At 41.0% G+C, this 9,115-nt stretch overlaps 1 pseudogene; it reads right to left on the reverse strand.

The window, feature by feature from the left end:
• Positions 1-779: 779 nt before the first annotated feature.
• Positions 780-5,049, reverse strand: LOC110708421 (annotated as a pseudogene).
• Positions 5,050-9,115: the final 4,066 nt, after the last annotated feature.

Consider the following 9,115-nt stretch of genomic DNA (forward strand, 5'->3'; position numbering starts at 1 on the left):
ACTGTTAAACCAGACTTGAATTTGATTGAACGGACAATTATACCCATGGTTATACCTCAACCCCACCCACACGGCCACACACCCTGTCATCCCCTAACTCTTTCTCTCTTACATCAGAAGCCGCTTCAATGGAGAGGAGAAAGCTCAGAAACCGCTTCAACCAGAACCCCCGTCTCCACCTACATTAACCACCCGAGGTATTTTTATTTTGTCTCTGTTTCTGTTTCTTGTGCTTTCTGTGATGGTGTTGAATTGTCGATGTGTTAACTAAACTGGGAATGTTGATTAGTGACGGAAGGATTCGGGTTGGGGTATTTTCGGTATTCACTTTACAATTACAAGGTTTTTTTTTCCTCTTTCCTCCTTTTTAATAAGTGATTAGAGTGGATTTTATATTACGGAGAATCAAACAGTAAATTAAGGATCTTATCAAAAAAAATAAAAATAAATTAAGGAACTTTCGAAAAAAGAAAACAAAAAGTGAATTCAGGACAAAAACAGTGAGATCTAACCTTTTTTGTAGTTCGATTTTGGTTAGCTGCGTCAAAAATCCAGGCGCTTATTAACTTTGTAATCTTTGTATACAATTCCGTACTTCGTACTCCGTACTCCGTATTAGTGATAATTAATGTAGTCTTATGACTTTTGACTAACATAATTTTTTAAAATAAACGGTACAATTATTTGTTTTTTGATTTTTTTTATTTGTAATTTTAATTAAAAATAATTTTTTAAATATTTTAAATACTACTACTTGTATATTTTTATCTTCTAGAAATTATTTTTAATACCAGTACTATCCTAAAATGCATCATTTTGTATTAAGCTGCCAAAAAAAAAGCAAAAAATGGATATACTTTTAAGTGATTAATTAATGGATAAATTTCTTCAGAAAATTTAATTAATATATGACGAAAATGAGGAAGTCCTAGTTAATCAATTTGATAAACAAATTTTGTTTATCAAATGGCAAAATGGTAAATAAAACAACATAAACACCTAGTCATCATGACATTTTCGTAAATATATCAACAACAGTGGGACCCATATTTTATAAAAAGTTGTTGATTTATTTACAATTTTGCCATTTGATAAACAAATTTTGTTTATCATATTGATAAATTTCTCAAAATTGAGAACATCAATTTCTAAGAATTTCAAGAAAAGATAAAGTAGAAATTAAAAAGTTCAATTGTCGCAAATGAAAAAAAAAGAAGTACTTGTATATAGGTTGTAACCATGTAACCATGGAAAAAAAACAAAAAAAAAAAGAGTTGGAACCATGTAAACTCCAATTCTGAGTTTCTCACATTAGAAGGAAAAAAAAAACAGAGATATTCCACTTCTAAGGGGTGGGTATGTTTTATTTTTTTGATTCGTCATGGATTCAAGGGGTGGGTATGTGAGACTTGGTAATGTAACTGATTAATGTTTGATTAAGTGATTTGTTAACATGTCACATTGCTTCAACTCGAATGTCGGATATACTGTAGCCAAAAAGAAAACATGCAAACTAGACAGGAGACAAGATAAGAATGACTCATCGCCGGAGGCTTGAGTAGGAGTGTTTGAGATAAACAGTTAAATCGATGGTCAGGAATAATTCTCACTTAAAACTCAAATCAATTATAACGAGGAAATGTTATTGCTTATGCTACTGCATGTTTTACAGTGAATTAAGATTTTAAGACACTCTCAGTAACATACATGTCACAAGTTTACTCAAAATTACACAATAGCTTTCCATATCAGTCCAGTTTCTCCCCTACTTTAGAGATTGACGGGCTTTTAAACTGCAGGGTTAACAAGGCAGCCATGTGTGCCTGTACAATAAGGTTTCGCCACATTTCTTTGGTTATCAGTGGCTCATTTTTTCCAACAGGGTCTTTTTCCATGAGATCTTCTGTCGGCTCTTCAGTGGCTAAAGCTAATGCTCCTATGGTAGTCATGATCAAGTTCACCCATAGCAGTTGGCTTGCTGTCAAAGGAACATTTCTTGAAGAAATTGCGGTGACAAAGTTGATTACAAGGGCGGCTATGTTTGCTGTCAGCTGCAGCCGAATGAACTTCTGGATATTATTGTATATCCATCGCCCCCACCACAATACGGTGACAACAGAAGCAAAGTTGTTATCTAAGATGACTACATCAGAACACTCTTTTGCAACATCAGTTCCTTGGTCACCCATCAATAATCCAATATCGGCTTCTTTAAGGGCAGGAGCATCATTTGTACCATTGCCTGCCACAGCCACAACATGACCTTTCTGCTTCAAGCATTGGACCATGAGAAGCCTTTCGAATGGAGTTGATCTTGCCATTACTCGAATGTTGTCAATTTTAGCCATTCTTTCCTCAAGTGAGTAATTTCTGAACTGAGTACCTTCTATGACTGCTTCTTCATGTAGTTGGTCGTCTGGTTTGAGAATTCCACATTCTGTAGCGATTGCTTTGGCAGTGAAAATATTGTCTCCTGTGACCATTTTGACATTAACTCGTGCTTTCTTGCATAATTCTACTGCATCTAGAACACCAGGTCAACATGGGTCCTTCAATCCAACTATACCCAACAAAGTGAGCTCACCATCATTGAGCTGCTGCATGATACCATCTTCCTCCCCTTGTTTGTGAGCAAAAGCAATGCATCTTAGGCTTTGAGCCGCCATATTTTGAATTATTTCTTGGAAATATTCTTTATCTTCTTCCTCCAACCTCACAGTCATCCCTTCTTGGTTGTAATAGTTCGAGCACATAGCTAGTATCATCTCTGCTGCTCCCTTCCAATGCACATGCACCATTTTATTACTCGTCATCCTAGCCATAACCCCCCTTCTCTTTTTTTCTGAATTGAAGGCTTCTACTTTCAGAACCTCGAAACTGTTGTTTAGCATGCTCATCTCCATGCCCAAAACATGAACGGCCCATTCGAGGATTGCTTTCTCTGTGGGACTGCCAGATATCTCAAGAATTGGCTCTGAAGGTATTTGACAGACACTTCCTGTTGTGTTCAACCCAACTGCTTGATGGAGCAGTTCTTGAACATTCTCTGATAAAGAAAGTGGCCTTTGTACAACTTCTTTCCCCTGCCAAAATTCAGTGACACTCATTTGGTTAAGAGTAAGAGTAGCCGTTTTGTCAGTACATATGGTAGTGACTGACCCCATTGTCTCACAAGCTGAGAGACTCCTAACCATGGCATTATCTCTCACCATCTTCTTCATTGAATACGCGAGAGTTAAAGTCACAGCTAAAGGGAGACTTCCAGGAACAACAACAAGTACAATGGTTACTGCAGCAGAAACCATATCTAAGACTGCAGTCATTACATGACTTTGTCTTGTTTTCCTTCCATTGAATTCCCGGATTCCATGCTCATCTCTAGTATGTCCTGTGAAGTAGCGTACCAACAGTACAAGAAGTGCTAGTGAAGCGACTACAATCCCTACCTTAACAATGTTTAAGATGAGATTGTTAAGCCGTTTTTGTAACGGAGTCTCTTCTTCCAAATCCCAACTTATGGAACTCATCATCTCACCCAATGAAGTGTTCACCCCCACTGAAGTAACCAGCATCCTCCCACAACCGTCAGTAACCTTTGTGCCAGAGAACAAAAACGGGTTATTTTTGTCATTGACCTCAACATGATCACTTTCTCCGGTCATGCTTGATTCATCCACCTTCAAGCAGTATGCATCCAAGAATAATCCATCAGCCGGAATCTGATCTCCTTTGTTCAAATACACGATATCTCCCACAACAACTTCAAAGATGTGAACATGTTGGCGGTGTCTATCTCTCAACACCTCAACCTGTACGTCACTGCTAATGTTGGAGCGCTTTGTGAACCTTCGGCTGTGCTTGAAGTTGCTGATGGAAGAAATAGAAACGACAAGAGAAATAGCAAGGATGATGCTTCCACCATCGTACCACCCCTCTTCTAGGCCGTGCTGCTTCATGCCAAATCCAAGGGATAGGCATGCGGAGAGGAGAAGTATGATGATTGTGGTGTCTTTCAAGGCTTGAATAACGAAACTGAGGAAGGTTTTTTTAGGTGGTTTTTGGAAAACATTAGATCCATATACAGTCTTTCTGCGTGAAAGATCAGTAGTATTGGTGCTACTCACACCAAATGCATTGTTTGTTCCTAAAGTTAAAGCAAGATGGTTTACACCACCAAGTTGCGAAAGTGATTCAATGTTCTTTTCCCTTGTCACTGAAGAGAGGGTTTGCTGATCTATAGGAAAACATGAACTCGAAGAAGCAAAATCAGATTCAACATAAACGGCAGTATAGGACCGAGAACGGGGAGTAACAACCCTTCTTACGTGCTGGGTGTTCTTGAGGAGGACTCTTTTGGATAGTACAGCAATGAAGTAAGCAGTTTTGCAGGGCAAACTCCATAAACATTTAGGTTTCGAAATGGATGGTGCGTCATTGTTGACGGTGTGATTGGAATGGTTTGTTGTTTTACGTTGGTGTAATTCCATGGATATGAATCAAGGAAAAAGAATCAACTGACAGAGATGAATGATCTTAGGAAGTTTGTATTTTGGTTTGATTTTCTATGGTAAACTAGGTTTATAGTTGCTTTAAAAAAAGAAATAAAGGTTTCATATTTGTAGTCGTGAGTACTCACATAGTCACATAAGTCACATCAAACGCGCATAGAGAAAATTCCACCGTAGTTTCTCACTTTTCCCTAGATTTTTAATTTCATCTTTTATTGATCATTATCTCGTTTTTTAAAGGTTTTTTTTTTTTTTTTTTTTTTTGGTAACTTGTAAACAAATGTTAATAATACTAGTTCCCCCGTTGTTTCCTTGCCTCATGGGCTAACGCATGGGCTTTTGAGACAACTGTCCGAGGAACCTTATTACAACAGAAGTACACGAGATTGTCAATACCTTTGATGATATCCTGAGCTAACCTTCGAACCTCCCATGGCGCAGTATTAGGATGTTGTAGGCAGTTCCTTGCTTCCATGCTGTCTGTGCAAACCTCAACGGATTTGGTCAGTTCCTGTGCTCGAATTAAGCCTTCCTTGATTGCCAGAAGTTCTAAATGTAGTGGAGTAGAAGCTATCACTGCTTTCCCTCCGCTAGCAATTTCCATATGTTCCTCTTTATGACCCATCCTATTCCCGCCGAGCTAATCCCATCCTTGGTCATCTTCCATGCTCCATCAGTAAACACTGATATTAGCGAACCTTCTTCACACACTCCCTTTGACCAGAACAAGGTTAATTCTCCACTCTCTCTAGGATACGACTTTTCTTTCACCCTATTTTCTTTCAACCTCGAAACCGATTCCTCTAGCAACGCCATGATCCTTTTTGGGTTAGGCGATGCCTTGCTAAAGGTCACCTCGTTCCGATGTATCCAGATACTCCATAACATGGCTGCGAAGCAAGTGAGTTGCTCGGGTGCTGAGTTTTTTGACAAGTACTGGATCAGGTTTCGTGTCCAAACATTCAAGGGTGGGTCTAGCCCACCCGTTTGGATTCCCAATGGGCCACAAGCCCAAACTCTTTTAGCGATCGAACAATCTCGAAATAGGTGTTCAGGTGTTTCACTAGCATCTCCACACATTTCACAAATTTCGCTGATCTCAATACCCCTCTTCTGTAAATTTTCCTTAGTACTCGTGCATCCTTGTAAGATTTTCCACAACAGTATTTTCCATCGCCCTGGTATGTCGAGTTTCCATAGCGCTCTCCATGAGTTGGACCATTGCTCAGTATCTGTTTGTCCGTTCTTCATCATCCACCAATACCCTTCCTTAGTTGAATACCTTCCCGCTTTATCAGCAATCTAGATATCTTCGTCCTCATTTGGCAGTGGTAGGGTCGGGGTGCATAAGATGTATCTTGCAGTGCGGAGAGGAAAAAGTCGCCTAACCAAACCACAATTCCAGCTGCCATCCTCGTTGAGAAGGTGGCTTACCCTTGTATATTTTGATTTGTCCTCCTCTCCTATTGACTCCTTAAAGGAAACTCGACCACCTTTTAGCCAGACATCTTCCGTTATGCTTGTTTGTCTCCCATTTGAAATGCACTTTCCCACTCCCTCCTTCATACGTAACGCCGCCTTGATCATGCTTCTGTATGCCCACGACATTTTGGAAGGCTTTCTGTTTCTCTTAGCCAGCTCGATCGGGGAGTGTTGGTATTTCCCCTTAAGTATTCTGCTGACAAGTGAGGTTCCTTCCGTATGGATCCTCCACGCTTGTTTAAAGATCAGGGCTTTATTTAACATGGAGATATTGCGTAGGCCCAGTCCCCCCTCTTCTTTCCTTCTTTCAAGCACCTCTCTCTTCCTCCAATATATAGGCTTCTTCTCCACCGACTTACCCCAGAAGAATTGGAGGCACGATGAAGTCAGCTTTGTTACAACTTTGTTGGGCAAGAGGTATACAGACATAATATGTGACAGGAGCGCAATAAGAATGGAATTTATTAGCATAAACTTCCCTGCTTGGGACAGGCATTGAAACTTCCATGAGAGGATTTTCTGCTGAACCTGTTCGACTAGGAAGTTTAGAGCGCTTGTTGATCTTCCATCTATGTCCATGGGGCATCCCAAATATTTTCCCAGCGTCTTCTCCTGTTGTACCTTTAGTGGTTTCCTTAGGATTCGTTGGAACCTCCGAGGTGTGTTTGGGCTAAAGATGACATATGATTTCTCTTTGCTCACCATTTCCCCGCTAATCAAGCAAAACTCTTCAAGACATTGATTCATCGATGTGCAGGCAGCAATAGAGGGTTTAAAGAAGAACAGGGCATCGTCTGCAAAAAAGAGGTGAGTGATAGCAGGAGAGTTCCTCTGTACCTTTACCCCCGTCAAGATGCCCGATCCTTGTAGGAAGCTTACTCTTCGTGATAGAACTTCCATACATAGGATGAATATGTATGGTGATAAAGGGTCCCCTTGCCGTAGCCCAACACTCGGGTTAAACCACTTAGTTGGCTCCCTATTAATAACCAGGGCGTATGACACCGAGGTAATGCACTCCATTATCCATCCCACCCAACGCTCAGGGAAGTTCAACTTCCTGAGTATTCCTTCTATAAAGACCCAGCTAACTCTGTCGTAGGCTTTGTTCAGGTCCACCTTCATAGCAGCTGCGAAATTTGGGCCTTTTCTCTTATTTATTATTGTATGTATAAGCTCATGTGCTATCAGACTGTTATCCACAAGTAACCTCCCTGGAATGAATGCGTTCTGGTACTCGCTTACTATGTCTCCCAAAATCCTCTTCAGTCTGTTTACTAGACACTTGGAGATGATCTTGTAAAACGTGTTGCATAGGCCAATTGGTCGGAATTGTGAGACTTTTGTGGCATTTGTTACCTTTGGTAGTAAGCATAGGAAGGTCCTGTTTAGCTCCCTCAGAAGATTGCCACCATTGAAGAACCCCTTCACTGCCGCGTAGATGTCAGCTTCCATGAACTTCCAGCATTTTTGAATTATGATTGGCGGGTAGCCATCCGGTCTAGGAGCTTTCAAGGGGGCCATGCTGAAAACGGCATCCTTTATCTCTTTGTTTGTAATGTCTTCATTGAGTACCTGTAATTGAGCTGAGGTTAGTTCTGGGAGATGTTGTAACCATTCCTCTAATATTGGGGATGTATTGTGTTGAGATCCAGAAGAGATTGTCTCCTGAGGGTTGCATTTGTAGATGTTGTCAAAGTAACCCATGAATTCTGATGCAATCTTATCATCTTCAAGAATCCAGTCTCCCCCTTCCTGTTGGATCGCCATAATGCTGTTTCTTGCTTTTCTTTCTTTCACGCTCCGAAAGAAGAATGAGGTGACATCATCCCCTAATCTATCCCATCTCGATTTCGCCCTTTGCTTCCAGTACAACCATTGGACTGTTGCGTCTTGTTGCATTTGTTGTCGGCATTGTTTTTCCATCTCTAGAAGCCCCTGTTGGTCACCATCTGATGTCATTGCCATTTGCATCTCCATTAGGGAACGCTGGAACACATCCCATTGTACGCCTCTTATGGCCTTCCATCTACATCACCAGTGTAGCAATTGACCTCTTACGTTTTGTATCTTGCGGCATATCTGGTACATGTGCGAACCGCTGTGATGTTCCTGCCATGCTTCGCATATTAAGGATAGGGCTTCCTCAAAGTGAACCACCCATGCCTCCAATTTATATGGTCTTTTTCGTTTTTTATTTAAATCAGGATTGGTATCTAAACAGATAGGGCTGTGGTCAGATAGGAATATTGGCATGTTGAACAACAATGCATTTGGGAATTGATTAAACCAATTGGCGTTACAATAGGCTCGATCGAGTCTTTCCATTATGTTATCTTCCCCATTCCTGTTGTTCGTCCAGGTGAACTGTGTGCCCTTGCAGGGAATTTCAATCAAGTCGCATTCCATTCTCCATTGGTTAAAGGAACTAGCTCCCCTTAGTAACTGTGAGCCTCCTTTTTTTTGTGAGTGAAACTCAACCTGGTTAAAGTCTCCAATTATGATATGATTGCCTGGGATTGCCGTTAGGTGAGATTGTAGCATCTCCCAAACCCGTTTCCTATCATCTAAATATGGCGAACCGTACACAAAGGTAAAGATTGATTCAAAGTTCGTGTGGTCAGTGACCTTACATGAAATGAAAAAGCGACTAGTGGTCAACCATTCAACAAAGAACAGTTTAGACCAACCTACAAAGAGACCCCCTGCCGACTCCTGAGCATCAACTCCGGAGCATACACTAAATCCCAGCCTAGAGAAAATTGGGATTGATACAGACGCTAGACACTTAGTTTCTGAAATAAAAATACAATCAACAGATATCAACCTACTACTACTACTAATAAATGGAATTACAGGGGATGACAGAGACCCTATTCCCCAGCAATTCCAGCACCAGATCCTCATTTCGCACCTCGTGGCTTTCCCGGGGTAGCCACGCAACCCTTTGAGCATGAGCAGCAGCATTTGAAAAAGATCGGCGCCTCCCTCTCAATCCCATCCTTCGTCTCTTGAGCCGCCATCCCTGCATCCTTGCCTCTCCCAGGCATTACCAGTCTTGGAGAATCATCGTCCGACAAACCAAGCTTCCTGGCATGAGCACCCCTGTAAGCCTTTGATTTCTT

The sequence above is a fragment of the Chenopodium quinoa genome, unplaced genomic scaffold (genome assembly GCF_001683475.1).
Source record: "Chenopodium quinoa cultivar QQ74 unplaced genomic scaffold, ASM168347v1, whole genome shotgun sequence".
NCBI classification, from domain to species: domain Eukaryota; kingdom Viridiplantae; phylum Streptophyta; class Magnoliopsida; order Caryophyllales; family Amaranthaceae; genus Chenopodium; species Chenopodium quinoa.